General features: G+C 35.3%; 1 long non-coding RNA gene across 1 annotated transcript; it reads right to left on the bottom strand.

Moving 5' to 3' along the window:
* Nucleotides 1-5153: 5153 nt before the first annotated feature.
* On the bottom strand, nt 5154-15409 carry LOC124367163. The gene is made up of 3 exons (XR_006922877.1): nt 15373-15409; nt 14166-14255; nt 5154-5178 (listed from the first exon to the last, which is right to left on the bottom strand). It is a non-coding gene; the product is annotated as an uncharacterized LOC124367163 (long non-coding RNA).
* Between the last annotated feature and the right edge of the window lie 1656 nt (nt 15410-17065).

Below are 17065 nucleotides of genomic sequence, written 5' to 3' on the forward strand. Positions count from 1 at the left end.
ATGTAAGTTCTACAAAAACGAGTATAATAGAAATATCTAAAATGGTGTGTGTAAAAAGATCTAATCTTTTAACTATCTTGATATCTCTTTAAGATTTTGTGCTTTTCCTTTTGTTACACACTTATTTATAATTACAAATCAAATTGTTAAACGCTCATAAGTCGTTGCTCTACGTAATTTGTTAATTTCTCATGTCAAAAATTTTTCTAGCCTGCCATCCCTCGATTACCTGCTCCACCCCGCTTTATCTAAATATCTAGTTAAAATTATTAATCGGGAATCGTTTATTAAACACAGACCAAGATAGAAACATAGATGGCACACTGAGACACTGCTCACAGCACCATCTGACGGCAGAAACCTTTGGGAAAATAATTCAGTTGTTGTAGTCCACTAACCGTCAGAAAGAACGACTGGGCTTTAGATTGTGTTTTTACTCATAACGAATCAACAGATTAACTGTCTTATCCCTGTATTCACCTTAATCAGCATTAATTCGTTGTTGTTGATGACGTACTGTTTATGGACGATATGTTTCTGTTTTAAGGTTAGATCTATACTCTGAATTTATTACCTTTAACATATTTGTACCTAGCAAAACCTGAAGAGCACGATAGACCAGACAGGCACATGCCCCCGAGATGATGGCACAAGAGGAGAGAACACGTCCACTCACAGCACACAAACTGACACCTGCGCAAAAACAGGCTGATTCGTTTGACTTTCCTAGCATCAATTAATACAGGTTCAATGAAAAAGTTCCAAATGCTTCATAGTTGATTCCACTTTCTGTGGTACTATCCCTACTTTACGGAATCGGCGAGATTAAGGCGGTTTGCCCGAAGAAGGGGCATCCGATATTGGGTTTGGAATAAGTCCCCAAACAATTTCCCTAAATATATAAAACAGAATTTTTACTTAATCACTCCATATTACCAGAATTTAAAATGGGCAATTCTGGACTATTTTGTGGCATGTGTTTTTCTTAATTTATAACTTAATGAAACTATATTGTTGATGTAAAATATAATGGTTTTATTTACCGTGTTTTTTTAAAAGGAAAGGAAATTTAATTGTTATAAATAAACAGAATTTAAATTTTGGCCATGTTACTTTTATAATTATGGACACACGGGTGGTTATGGGTTATAGACAGTTACCGGAGTTTTTTCATCCCTTCTAAATCAGCTAAGTATTATATTTGAGATGGAAGAAAATAAAGACGAGTTATTCCTACAAGAGTAAGGTAATGTACATACCTGGAAACTTACCCTTACGTAAAGTCCATTCTTTGCTTCGCTATTACTTAGCTGCTTACACAGCACCACATCAAACAACAAACAGGTTTTACATAATAAGGTATAGATTTATTGTTGTTAAGACATATATCTTAGTATACTTTATTGACTACCATCGTTGGTAATGAAAATAGGAAACACTAACAACACTCGAATAGAAGGGCATTAGATTTCTATTTCAATGCGGGAAGAGTTTCATTAGAAATCACTTGGGAACCTTTCGTAGGAGGAAAAGATTTATTTAACCCCAATAATACGCCTGAAGAGGTTTTACATAAGTTCATAGACCTGTAATCTTTGGTATGGACAATTTTAGAGCTACTTTTGTTTTCCTGCAAAATGAGAGAGGATTTTCAGTTTATCTGTAACACAAAAACGGCTTATAAGGCTGCCATTCCACTGATAAATCATAAATCTTATGCCTACATTGTACTGTATCCAGTAAACTAATGGATTTTAACCCCACTATGCCCGTGCCAGCGTGGGCGTTTTGAAGGGTGGTTGCTGATAGGCCCAAGTGGAAAAGGCCCCACAAGGTCCCAACTTGCAACAGTGGCCAGAGATCCACGACCGCTGCTCCCACTTCCGGCACCATGATTGCTGTTCAATGATGGGATCGGGGCCACAATCTCTCCCGTCCCCAGGCTCCGTGATGTGCCCCAGGGCAGGCCGCCGTTGAACGACCGAGGAACCCTGAGATTCAGGCAGGAGTCCTCCCAGGCCCATCAGCTAGGACAGAGTACATTCTCGGCTAATTAATTCGAAAAAACGAATTCTACAGCCCAATGGTAAGTTAGATTATTGCAGGTACATGAGGATTCTTCGATGTATTAAATATTACTGGGATTTGTTTTTATTTGGCATACAAAACCATTCCAATTATACAGCTGGTGTTAATATTTCTAAATGTAGGTGAACGGTGGAGGATGGGACTATTAGCCATTTATGGCAGTTGCTATTAGTCAATAGAAGAGTATTCATACTCGTTGTCTATTGACTCCTTTTACCCTTGCTTCCATTAACCATCTTAAGTACATATATTAACTGTCACATTAATTCCATTGGGGAGTGCCCGAATGGCTGAGTAGTCTAATAAGACGACGTGGACTTAGAGTCTGAGTTAGAGATAGCGCAGTGTTCGAATCGTGTTTGTGGTCCGTTGCACTTTTTATCAGTACCATCGACCGTTGTACTGTAAATCGACTCTCCACCCCTTATTCTGTTTGATAAGATCCTCGCAAATGGCAGTGGCCCATGAGGTACGGGCACAGAATAAGGACATTAAAGGAAGGAATCGGATTCTCCTCCTTTTTAAAAAAGACTCTTGTAGGTTTGTTAATATTTCACAGGTAATCCCCAAGATGAACCAATTTCCTGGTATCCTTTGAGACATGTCTTCCACAAAATCAATTTATGGTGATTTTTCGTTGAAAAATAAAGAAATCAATATATCTTCGAGGAAAATTGTGTAGGCTAGATGATTTTCCTTTTCTGTCACTGTTATTTTTTTCAGATATACTGGTGTAGTTACCACCCGGTCTTTCCAATTAAAACCTGGATGATACTAACGTTTGACTTTCCCTATAAATAATATGTTAGTCCATTTCTCTAACGATTCAATAAAGAGAATCTTATATTTAAAGTATTTAGAAACATATTTTATTTCTTTACTTTCCAGAGAAGTATACATTTGTAATCCTTAAGGGAATTAGTTGGATGGCATACTTTTTGTTCGTATAGAGCTAGTTAAATGATTCTTTTAATGATAGATAGCGCATACTTCATTTATTTATTCTCCTCAACGGAATTACACCAGTTAGTACAAATTTATATACGTTAAAAAGAGTTTTTAAACCATGTAAATAACACTAATAATACTTTACCTTTAATAATCAAATAAACAACTGTGTATAAAAAATTAAATAATCAACCAGAACAAACGAATAAGTTAAGTAATATCAGTTTAGTTATTAAACAATTCGAACAAAAATGTGCAAAAATGACAATAATAGATTAGTGAATATATAAAATGAGCAAGAGAAATTAAAATTTCTTGATGTGATAAGTAACAAATAGGCAAACAACGTGATAAAAAATATTGGACAAAAAACAAAATAGCAAATATAACAATATTTAATAACTGGCAAACGTGTAAGAAACAGATAAATAGTCAAAAACATGCGGTAAACTTAAAAATTAATCAGCAATGATCATTAAATAATTAAAAAAACTAAACATACTTACTAGGTTCTAAAAGTTTCTTCCTTCGTATTGACGCTAGAGAGCGCACAACGTTTTCAATGGCACTGGTTTTAACACTGGGATGCAACATCTTCTGATAGACTTGATATAAATAATCAAAAGCGTCCCCGAAAGCTATGCCTTATACTTACCTTATACTGTATGAATTATGCTGTAGGTAATGCTCCACCGGGAAATGGAAGTGGGACCTGGCTTCTTCTCTACCGCCACGCATTTCTGGAAAGCGTCCAGTGCGAGGTCCGGATTGAAGGCAGCGGGCCCCCTACGAGAGAGACATATCACACCCCGCCAGGGCGGCCTACACACCCCACCCCCCCCTATCCCCCCCCCCCCCACCCCCCCCCCCCTTGCCGGCGAAGTTCCCGGTACCCCATCTCTCCGCCAGGAGTCCCTCCCTCAGCCTCCCAAAAGGCCCCAGTGAGCCATACCAAGGGTACCACGAAACCCCCTGCACAGTTCGATAGCAAACAAAACAATCTAGCCCTCTTGCCTCTTGTCATAGATAAGGTTAGCAAAAGGTAATCAACACGATTCCCCCAGGCTTTGCCTTACCAATTTAATTAAGGTATCCGAGATTGACACTTCATGATCTCATGTCAACAGTCCCGTGTGTCTGTCCGTTTGTTCCAACAGTTCTCGATTGAAAAGATCCTGGGAGGCTTGAAACCTTTTTATTGTTTCTCCGTAGGACAAAAGAGCTTTAGAAATGGCACATAGTCCTATTAGGATCACTTTGCGCTGCTTCAGGATGTAAGTTTCAGTGACCCAGAGATGATTCCCTAGGATGGATAAAAAGGTGGAGGCTATGGGGCCCGCCCTCCCCTCTTTCGCCTCTTGAGATCCACGGGGAAGAAGGGGGAAAAAAAGCAATGGATATACACAGCTTCCCTCTCCAGGTCAAAGCAGGCAGGGGGGGTGACCACACCCTTATGGTACTAGGCTAGCAAGACACCTTTGACTATTATTTGGGAAACGAAACCGCACCAACTCCAACAGACATCTCCGCAGTAAGACTCGAAATTATCCCCTTTGCACCCCAGGAATCGTGGATAATTTGCGGAAGTGATTGTACCGCTCCAAGGCGTACAACGTTCCTAAGTTTTGTTATTGTAGTTTTGTTTATCTGACTAATGATTTTTTGTGTCCTTGATTTATTGATGCTGAAAGAAATGAGGCGTACATAAAACTATATGTTGCTAGTGGACGTATAAGTATAATTTCTTTTTAATGTTTTCCCCTTATCATTTCTAACGGCGTCGTATTGATGACAAACTACATTAAAATTTCCTTGCCCTTGAACGGAATGGAATAGAAGTGACTAGAATCCAAGGGCGTAGTAGATAGAGATTCTGGACCTCTTGGGCACTCACCTGAGATGGGACGGGAGTCTGTAAGACGATGTAGGAGGCATAAAGGTTTGCACCTACTCAGCGACTGCCACTGGACACGATGGTGGCGGCCGTCGCAGGGCGAAATTACGAACTGGAAGAAACCAATGAGGGCGAGCCGCCCCCCTCTGGCATCCCACCCCTGCCCACAGGGTGTACCCGAGGAACATGTTCCCGGACTGTACGCCAGGGAGTAGGCCAACCAAGCCAGTAGAAGATCCCACATATGACTAAGGAGAAATAGAGCAAGTTATTCGTACAGGCGGAAGGATTACATACTACCAGTGTTGGGGATCATCGAAAAAAGGTTTTAGATATCTTCAGGATTTCCGGAGGATTTGACATCGTTTCAGTGGATTAACAATTACAATCTGTTACAACCACAAAATCCGGTATGGTACTAGCATGAACCAATAATAATAAAAGGCCCATTCCTCATGCCCCTATATCATTTTGCCGCCAATTTTTTTCTGCCGTGGACGATCGCCATTTTACTATTAGCCTTCTGGTTCGTGTTTATATTTGGTTGGCATAGTTGAGTGGCACAGCTATTGTGAAACCATGTAGTCTGTAGTTCAATTTTAATAAAGTAGGGTATAGTTTTAAATCAAGAGCAATGTTTTAGAGTTAGTGTTGCATGGAATAGACAAAACAAAAATACGTTTGTAGTTCCAGGTGTATGGGTTATCACAACGCTCTGGTATGTGTTTGCTTAACTTAAACTTAGTGTTTTTAGTCATGCATTAGTTTAGCCATTACCCGAAGATGAGAATCTGTATTGCATGATCTCGAAAAACGTAGTTAGTGTTAATGATTGTATTTGTGTCACATAAACCGATGGGCAAAATGTCCGTTTAAAGTCCATTTCCCATCGTCAAAAAAACTTCAAATAAAGGACGGTTAGACAGTATTAAGCAACAACAATTGTCCCATAACAGTAAATGGTAAAATGCAAGAATTTAAAACTATTAATTCAATCATAAAGTGCTTCAATTTTTATTAAAAATGTGAGTGTCCCATTTTCCATATAGTTTGACAATACGCATGGCAGTAGGCGACTATTTAGTGCAGGGGATTAAATTTAGTATATTTTGTTTAAAGTGTGTAAGCTTGAATAACTTATCAGCCATAAGAAACAAACACAATATTTCAAACCATGATAGTCATTGGGACCATTAAAGATTGCTCTACGAACAAGACACCGTGATGTACAATATTAAATAAGAATAACCAGGTAGATTGGGGCAATATAAGTACTAAAACGTTAAAAAATTTATTTCCAATACTTTTTTTTTTAATTAAGGTGCAATCTTATCAATATTCGTCCACTTGTATCCAATAAAACCCTGTATCCTGCTAGCTTATTTAACCTCTGTGTCTCAATTAAAATTTTCGACCGAATTTCCTCATTAGTTTTTTAATTATCTTTCAGTAATATCATTATTAATGCACACTCATATCAGTTCCATAATTGTATTCTGTAATGATTTAGATGTCAGGGTATACGAGTCGCTCATTAAAGTGTTACTAGAGATTCTAGGTTAAATGTACTTAAATGTATTGTAAGTCATCCTAATTAGATAAGCAACATAAATGACTCGAAGGTTTGCAATAAATACAAAGATAATCTCATTTATTTTAGGAAAAATTAAATTCGTGAATCCAAAATAATTAATTTAAAAGTATATCGAATATTATTCATAAATATTCAAATACTACTGAACAGTCATCCAATTATTTGTGTAAACACGATACATATTAAAATATCATTAAACATTACTCTTGAAATTTTTCTAAAAATTAAACATTTTAAGTAACCGAACGCTTTTAAAATTTTACTAAAGTATGTGCGTTCGTATTACTTCAATTCAAGGTAAAACTATAAGATTATTCGTTCTTTAATAAAATTAATTCTTGTATTTGACTTGACATTGAACAAATAAAGGAAATAACTAAGCTAAAAGAGACAAACTATTCGACCATAAAATGTGCTAAAGGACTAAACTCTATATATGTTTTAATGAACATTGGTGCACAACGACTTGTTATGTGACGATTTTAACTCCTAATCATTGTGTAGGTTGACATAGCAAAGACATTATGTCACTTTGAGGTGATAAATGCAATTTTTTAGCAGTGAAACGGCGACGTAACTGCTAATTATGTCAAACTTGTGTGCAGCCCCTTTGATTATTATAGTTATTGACGCCATCAAGTTTATCACTTGTTATGTAAAGTCAGGCTAAACATAACATTTATACAGTTTGTTTTCCTAGCCTATTTAATGGTATTATTTCGGCCAGACTGGGTTATATAATATAGAAACAGCTTTTTTCAGATTCAGTTGGAATTTGCATAGAGTTAGTGTTTTGGCTGAGCTGAGTTAGCACTGATGGCCAAGCGGTCTAAGAAGTAAGGTTTTGGATCGTAGTTAGAGATAGCGCAGGTTCAAATCCTGTCTGTGACTGTTGCACTTTTTATCAGTACCACCGACCTTGTACTGTATCGCCTCTCCCCCTTATTCTGTTTGATTAAGATCCTCGACACAGGCCAGTAGCCCATGAGGACAGAGGGAAATAGAATTAAAACGGATTTGACCTCACCTTAAAAAAAAACAAAGTTATTGGGCTAATTTTATGTACTGCCAAGCCTTCAGTTAACATTGTTCAATTTTCAACTGATGAAAATCAAGGTAGCAATTACATTTTAATTCTGACATCAATACAAGAAACAGTAATTTTGGGCTGACCGACTTGACATTTATTTTTACAAACAGAAAATATTTTGATTTTCACTTATAAAAAGGTGGATTGCAAGGGTAAAGAAAAAAAATAATTATAATATTGTTACATTGTATATATAAATTTATGTTTTATTGAGTTCTTTGCAGATTGCAGTCTATTTTTTATAAACTAAACGAATGCATAATGATAAGCGAAAATCTTGTTACAATTATCATTAGAAAATGAGTTTCTAAAAATAACAGAGCGCCTACTTTAATGAAAATAAGTTTGAATGTTGTATAAAACTTGCCTACCCACCGTTACGTATGAAATTGAAGGCGCTATACTAGTGTTTTTCCTTAACAGCGGTCACAATAATGTACATATACACCATTCCAATCAATTTTGGTATCCATTTGAAGCCCCCTTAAGTATAGAATAGGAATGCATGTACATATGGTGGCATATGTTTTCGAATAATTCAGGGTATTTCCTACGTGTGACATTCAGCCAATTTTTAAAAGTGTGTGACTGTAAATTGACAGAATTGTTGAGTTCACTTGTTGGTAATGGTTGATGATTGAAATTAGACACAAGTCAAAAGTAAATAAACTATTGTTGAAATGTATTCTTTTAGGTCAAATCCAACAATTATCGAAAATATACGAACGCTAACTGTTCTTCACGGATATCACAACATTTACAGGTTATCGAATAAAAATTTTAAATTTTACTGTTGTAGCTGTTATTTTATTGTCCCCTTGAGAGAGTATGACAAAGGGAAACAATAGCTTTTTTTACGTGATTGATGTGTACAATGGGCACCATACCACTTCTTCAGCCCCCGCGGTTCTGGTACTCGGTTCTTTGTATGTGTTCATGTAAATCCCTAAAATGGTTTTCAGACTTTCGTTAAACTTTGGCATGCAGATGAGTAAATACAATTATAGTTTGTTTTGTGAACATATTATTTTAAATTTTATTCACAATTGGAACACCACCAAATTGTGAGTAAAACAATTGAGAGTATTGGCTAGGAAAATGTGCTGTCCATGTATGCCAAAGTTAACAGCAGTAAAACTAGTTTTGACATTAAATTAATATAAACATATAGTTGTGTTAGTATAGTCGAGTCAACAAGCTACCCAGACAGATAGAGAATTAGGGCTAGATAATAAAGCTTTCATTTATTATTTTTGGATAAAATCTTTATACTATTATTGTTTGCAATAAAATCTATGTTCATTATTAATGTATTCATTGTCTGTTCTAAATAATTTTATTAAATTTTGTATAAAAATGTAAAAAACTCTACCTACAGAATATGTAGGGATTGTAATTGTCACTATGAAACCACAAACTCAAAATAATACATTTCTTCATTGAAGTTGACACAGAGTTTTTAAGGTTTCTGATGAATTTCGTTTTAAAAAATGTTTTGTCTGCTCATGTAGAGGAATACGAATATATTTTGGTTTGTATACTTTTCCATCCAGTACTGCTTCAGAGTGAAATTAAAAATTAAGAGCTGACTTTACTGGGCAATACTTTTAGGATCTTATAAATTATAAAGCCTTAGAATTATTATAAAACGTATCATATCATTATAGAAAATGTATAGAATTGTAGGATATTTTTAAAAAAATAACTAATTTTCATCTAAATACTTTTTAGTTTTTTTCTATGTTTTATTGGTTGTTCGGACAAATTTTTGGAACCTTTTTTATTTCATACTTCAAAGTATTATATACTTTACAATGAAATCTTTTCCAGAAAAAATAAGGATGTAAAAGTTTTTAAAGGTTAAAATTATTCTTATGGAAACACTCTTAAGGTCGCTTTACTCAAGTCAGCTTACTTTACTTTACTTTAAGTCAGCTATTGAGGACTCACTTTGGAGGCAAATTATGGCAAGGTAAGTCAATGCTAGGAATTTTACTTTCCTAAAGCATTTCCTACACGAATATAATCTTAGAAACTCGTAACTGGTCATGATTTTTTAAGTTTCGAATTCTCCCAAACTGGTTCAAGCAGCAAAATTTGCCAAAACATTTCCATATGCCCAGTTCAGACAATATAAGGTATCAAAACACGCTATACTGTCACCGAATAATACATAGTACTGTGGAGGGAACTTCCTCTTCAACATTCCAAGTGAAATACTGTCTAGTTGAATTCGTTTAAGTCAAACCAGTCCAAAAAAGATTTTTCATGAATCCAATTGAGGCAATATGTTCTATATAGTTTTTACTGAGATAAAAAGTTGGTTATACGACTGACTTCCTTTCAAATTTACTTTAGTACAATACATGAACGCAAAGAATTTGGCTTGACGCATTGTGATTGCTAACTAATAATCATTCTACTACAATGATAAAAAGATTACAGCCTTTATCGTATTTAGTCAATCCTTTTTTTATGATAAATTCAATTTTTTCGAATGGTTGAGGAAATATCGGCTCCAAGAATGGGTCCTTGTGGAATACCGTATTTAATTTTATTTAGCTTGAACGCGTGTTTTAATTCATATACATTGGTATATATCTAAGCGAGATAAGGCGTGAGCTATTTGTGTGACAAGCATCACGTACCTCCATCAGCTCATAGTGAAAGGGTTTTGGGAAAGAATTGATAAAAATGCTCCAGTATGTGTTCGTATATCTCTCTCTCTTTCACTATTGCATCGACAGTGATTTTAAGAATGGGGGCGTTGATATTTACATTAATTGTTACAAAATTCAAACCTAAGTCTAAAAACCTCACATCTATCCATAAAATCAGCTTTGAATAGAAAGTTTTTGAAATATTTTCTGATCGCAGGTAGAATTGAAATTGGCCTATAATTGTTGTTATTATCATTTCGGGCTCTTTTTTAAATAGAAACGTAAGGAAAGGAACCGCATAAGGTTATCAGTGTAGGTTCTCATTTTGACGATGATGGCACATATTTTGAACATGATCTATGTCATGTAATATACTTGTACCGTAAATAATTTTGCGGCGATTACGAAGGCTTGTATTCGGCGTAATTCACCAGTTCCGTTTCCCGTGCGTGATAGCGTGCGAGTGCGCTCTGCCATTAGACCAAACAACCGCCGTTTCCCGACTCTCCCCAATACCGCCAGCCATCATTTACGGCAGCTCCTATTTTGCGAACAGCTCTCCTATTTGCGAAAACAGCTGACAACAAGATTTGGCGAACCGTTTAAACTCCACAAAAACATCCGGTTCTTAACTAAATTACCTCCTCATTATCAAAATTAGTTCACATCACTATTGCGTTCTGTTATACTTTAAAGTTTTCTCTCACTCCACTTAAGATTCCAATTAAAATTAGTGTCATTTCACCTCTTTCTGAATATTTAGTACCAGCTATCGATTACTCGAACGGGGTTTTTTTGGCATGGCAGCATAAGAATTTGTCTTATCCAAAAGATTGGTTTGTTTCTACTTTTGGTATTTCACTTCGGGGTTTATTCAATGCAAGAGCTTAGCTCCCATTTCATATCTTGATGCGATAATCGGAGAAGTAAAATGGATCTAAACCCAATTGGTGATGTTTGTTTTTGTTGAATTTCTATGTTTGGAGAAATGTAGGGGTGTGGTCGATATAATACGTAAGTACCCTTTTTTCTTAGCTGGTAACCAATTGTAATTCATTATAATCCGTAAATGACAAATTAGCGTAGGGGGCATAATGTTAGTTCTGTTACTTCAACTACATCGTTTTATAACGTTCTAAGTTCATTGTGAAAAAGTTTAAGCGTTGGGGGCATATAACGGAATCTGACCGAATATGTCTTGCAATCAACTCAAACACTGGAGGACGTAATGAGCACCAAGGTAAAGTCCCAGAACACTTAAAAAGTGATTTTCAAAACTGTTCATTTTACGTCATTGTGTTTGGACCAACACACCGCCGCCGATGTGTCTTAACCCCTGGATAAAATTATACCCCCCCACCCCCAGGGAATTTCCTGGCATGACTTCATGCCCGAATTTTACCAATCAACCAAAATCCCTCTTATCCCGATTTTGCAAGCAACATCATGGGGGGCCTGGGGCGTAGCCCCCAGCAAGCCGAAGGCGAGTCTTTGTGTTTTTAAATTCGGATACAACAATAGAAGTATTTGTACAAAACATATAGTTTGGGACATTTTAAATTTAAATATATCGTGTAGCCTGTTTGAAAAGGACACTTTCGGCATCATTGTACTCTAAATGGATCTAAAAAAGTTTAAATTTGTTTACTTTTAACAGGTAGGAGCCTTATGTTATTACAGAATGGGCAGCTAGAATTGTAGACATGTATATATCACACGCTTTCTAAAACGCGTGTTTAATGCAAGTGGTTTTTGTGACAGCTAGACTTTCCCTAATGAAGCTGCAGACTGTTGAAAGCAAAAATTAAGTTACCTACCAGAAGAAGTTAGCGCCTCTGTTTGCTGACCACACTTGTACTTGTACCAACACCTTATTGTAGAAGACTTGCAGTTTTATTAAATGAAGGGATCAATACCAATAAACTGATGGTTTTATTAATTCGGTTACATTAGTGTCAAGAATGAGACGTACAAAAAATTAATAAAAAATGGTGGTTTTAGTACAACTTATTAGTGTTAAAACGCTTTAGTTTAACAAATTAGACCTATTGAAATATTACAATTAATTGGAAATAAAAACGTTTTACTATTTGTGTCCTTGCATACTCATAAATATAATAGCTTTAATCTGTTATTAATTCAATCTTTTTTTATTACTCGCTACTTTGTAAATTGAGAAATCTGTTGAATATGATTGTCCAACAATGATTACTAGGAAGGAGGAGACTTTAGTAAGTGTCCTACAATCGTTATTCGGTTTTTATCATCGAACACTTCGATATATTATCCAACTTCGATCTGTAAAAAATCGTGCAAGAGATATAATAAAATTATCGTAACAAGAAAAAACTCATACATTACAAATTTTAAAAACATAAATTTTACACTAACATTACAAATCAACAAAACCAACCATGGGTATAGTCTTAGATATCAAAGAAAACCTTACAATATTAATAACTTGTCCAGCTTGATATCAATGAGTAACCGCTTTTATGCAACGGATGAAAGAATTCTCCCCATGGATGACCCAAACCCACAGGTTTGAAGCCAGTTAAACAAATCTCGTCACTGGTGAGAAATACCTGTCATATATACTCCTTATATTCATCGCCATTTTCAAAGACTATATATATTAGTTACTTCTTGCTGTTTGCTGTTTATTGTTTACATTAAAATTACCATAACTAATAAGTTGAAAACACACGCTTAGTTATATAAATTTTAATATCAAATTATTCATTCGGATAAAAAACATCGACCATTCGATAAAACACAACCGAATAACCAGAGTAGGCTGCGTATTAAATTAAAGACTACCCCTGGGGACGAACCCAAGAAATAAGATTTTATTCGGGTCTGTTTTCAGTAATGACAGTTTCTCACAATATAATCGTATGTATTAAAAACACAAATGGCATGTTTTATTCTTACGTATTTATATAAATAATACTAGTTTTATTTATTGGCTGAGCGTTAGAGAACATTTTTACATTGATCTTACGTGTAAACCGTGATGGTGAGAAAATCGCAGGATAAAGAAATGTATTAGTAAACTGAGTACAATCATATGTTGTGTGACATATTAACACATATTGTAGCCCAATCAAATGAGCAATGGATCTGACAACTTATATGCTGCCTCTGTGAAACCTGTTACGTACTCCTACCTTCTATATAAGTTCTGTGCAGTAACATAGACAGCCGAGTCTGAGAGTGTTTTAAACGGAGCAGGGAACAAGAGCATGGTCTGATTTACACTGAATAATAATTGCAAAGCCGTCTCGCGTTTTCCTGAGCCTAGAGCGGATCTCTAAGATCATACCAGACATCTTCAGCAGCCATGCTGATTTCTTACTGGACGAGGTTTTTTTCACGAATGTCGATCTGTCCCAGACAAGTTTTTGGGTTGGAAAACTATTTAAACTGGCTTTCCATGTTTCAAATTACGTTTGTTTATATGAATAGATGAAGTACATGACTTGAAATATATGAATATATACCAAAAGTTCCTTCGAATCCTATTTATTTTTCCTAGTACTAACCATAAAGAGCCGTCTTATTAGAGGATCTCCATTTTTAAGATAGTGCAAAACAAGGGTTTTCTCAACTGGGTGGTCGCGATCCCTAGGGGAAGTCGCTAAAAGACCTCTCATCGGGGGTTGTGGAAGAAAAAGAGAACGTTTTTGTCCCAAAAAAACGTACCGGTTTATCCTTGAGTTCAAGATGGACACACAAAAGGGGGGTTATAGATTCAAAAAGGTTGAGAACCCCTGGTCAAAAATTTCTAAAACTCCCTCAGCCTCCCACTAGGTCTAAGTCCTTCTGTTGTGTAACATAAATTAAAAGTTCATAAGTGTCGTGGAAGCTGCTTCCACCTATCCTACTTACACAGGTCCAGCACATTTTTCATAATGATGTTGGTGACGTTCTTGGAGTTGACACAACCTGCCTCCAGACAGGCGAACCCCGCCTGCATCACTGGAACATACACAATAGAACAGCCATACACAAAATAGTCATGGTTGTGGAAGATTTTTTAGGACAGCTTTAGATTCCACTCTTAAACTGCCATCTATATATTAAATTCCTTTTAGGTTTAAGTTTAATTTAGTTTGTCTAGAAACATTTAAAAAATTATTTGAATGAAAAAATATACTTATAGTGATGAAGATCGTTACATTTCTGTACTAAAATACTTCCGAAATACACACTGATATGGATTTTAGATGCGTCACTTCATGTATTCTTTATTCCACAATATAATAATATGCAAGGTTGCCCCATGAAAAAATACGATCTCAGCTACAAATTAACAACACGCTATTTCTGCACTGATACGAATTAATACTATTGCCCTTTTATAAATAGACACTTTAATTTTCAATCTTCAACTTATAAGCCTATGTAGGGCGGTTTTGAGATGGCTTGGGCTAGACAGACAAATCAGTGTGTTGTAAAAAACCATCGCGTCAAGATGACGCGTCAAATGTAGAGGCTCCATATGTGTTTGGTGATACAATAGAATATATACTTTTCAATTGTAATGTTACTTGTTAAGGAGGAAGCCATTGTGTTAAAGAGAGAATAGAGTCTACACATTACGACATTTTCAACTTTAAGCCTATAATACGGCGTGTTTGAAAATTGTGCTTGAGATATTGGCAAGACAGACAAATATCTCAAGGGGACATTAATGTATGGAGTGTTGTAAAAACCAGTGTCCATATGACGCGTCAATGTAGAGTCTCGATATTTTGGTGAGACACTAAATAGACACTCTAATGTCAATCTTAATTAAGGATCTTCGGCTTTAAAGCCTATGTATGTATATTTTTTGCTCTAATGGTAAAAGATGACGAGATTTTTAGCCACTATATCATAGCCTTTAGCTATGGGCTCAGACTATCTAAGGAATCTATGGAACAAACCTATTTCGATCTGTGTGTTTGGTGGCACACACAAAAAGTGGTCTAAACGAGGAAGGGCAGACTGCAGTTTAGTATCAAACAAAGGAAACCGAAATATTCGCTAAGTGGCCAGAAGATCGATTGTTATTCACTCGAAATCGCCCCATCGACCTCTCTCTTATACTCACGTGACACGATCATGGCGTTGAAGAGAAGGAAACATGGCGTTTGATGTTCTCTGCCAGCTCTTCTAGCCTCGTGTCGAGGCTGGAGTAGTCCGTGATGTTTCAACCTGGACTCCGCCATCTTGGATTTTCAAGATATCTGTGAACAGAGAGCTTCCGTCAGTACTCTACACAGAGTAACTTCTGTTAACTATCGTACGATTGAAAACAACTTGTGATTGTCGCTTCAGTAATTGAGTGATATAACAAAAATTTGGTGATTTGGATGCAAACTATTTTTGTTTGTACCGAGATTGTGAAACCATCAAGATACGCTGAGGTAATTTTAGAAGTAGTAGTTGTTAGTAGAAGTATGACCTAAAAGCAAATATTTTAATGAAGTGCATGATCGGCTAGTTTTAGTAAAAGAGGCATCTTTAGATTACTTATTAGACCTGTTTCTTTTGTTAAATATATTTTCTTACGCAACTTCTTTCTTTCAAAAACGTATCTATCTAATAAAAAACTAATTCCGAAATGGATACAATTAATTAGGAAACCTGTTAAACAATTAAGAAGATGTTATGAGGAGGTAATATTCAAAACTTGTTTTGTTCGAGTGAAAGTATTTTTTCAGGAATTGGAAAAAGTGTGTTTTACATTATGAAACAGTTTGTTTTTTCTGTAAATAATCGCTATTCATTCCTAAACACTGTTATATTTACAATCAAATATCTTAAAGACAGGTTGTGGGGGAGAAAACATTAGTACAAAGCACATTTTGAACCAATATAGTGTTAATAAGGTTAATTTATTCAGAAAGATATTAGAACAACATATTATTCTAAAATGTGTAAATTACAATTTTATTGGTCAAGTCATTCACACTCTTTTTCAGGTTCGCTGTTAACAAAATAATTACTTTTACTTTTTTTGTCATTGACTAGTAAATTGCTTTTAAAATAATCATGTTGGGGTTTCAACAGCTGATTACGACTGAAGAAGAAGTCTGTAAAATTTCCTATTTGGACCACGTTAAAAAAATCCTGTTTATATAATAAAAATAATTTAACACACTAATCAATTGTTAAGAAACATTCCCAAATGTCTATAAACGATCCTGTTAGATACACTGGCTGGGTATTAACGATGATTTTATTGTAGCCCAAATTGGGCTATAAAGAGACGGGATTTTATTTTTCCTAGAGATGTTAAAAAAGATCGATTGATAAAGGCTTTAATGTATAATTATATAATCTGTAATAAATCTGTGAACTAAGTTATGTACTCTGCATGTAATCAAAATCATACGAGGTGGGTTTATTTTATTCACAGTACAAAGTTATATATGAAAACTTACAATCCCAAGATTTAGGTAGCCGCGAAGGTGATAATTTACCTTTTTAATACATATTGATTTATGTTTGATTTTTATTAACAAATTGCCTTTATAAACCTTATATTTATATTTAAATATAAAAAACTAATATATATTTATATCCTGGGTATGTACTAGGTTATTTGAACGGTTGGTTTTTAAATCTGCCCATCTAAGAAAAATATGATGCGAGAATAAAGTTATCGTTTCATATTTAACAATTTTGATAGATTGAACTTCCGTTTTTTAACAGTTTAAATCACTATCAAAGCCTTAGAAACTCCTTATTAGAGCAAATTTTCTCTATCGATTTTAAGAAAAAACCAGCCAAAGAAGTAA

This window comes from Homalodisca vitripennis, chromosome 8, assembly GCF_021130785.1.
Source record: "Homalodisca vitripennis isolate AUS2020 chromosome 8, UT_GWSS_2.1, whole genome shotgun sequence".
Taxonomy (NCBI): Eukaryota; Metazoa; Arthropoda; class Insecta; order Hemiptera; family Cicadellidae; genus Homalodisca; species Homalodisca vitripennis.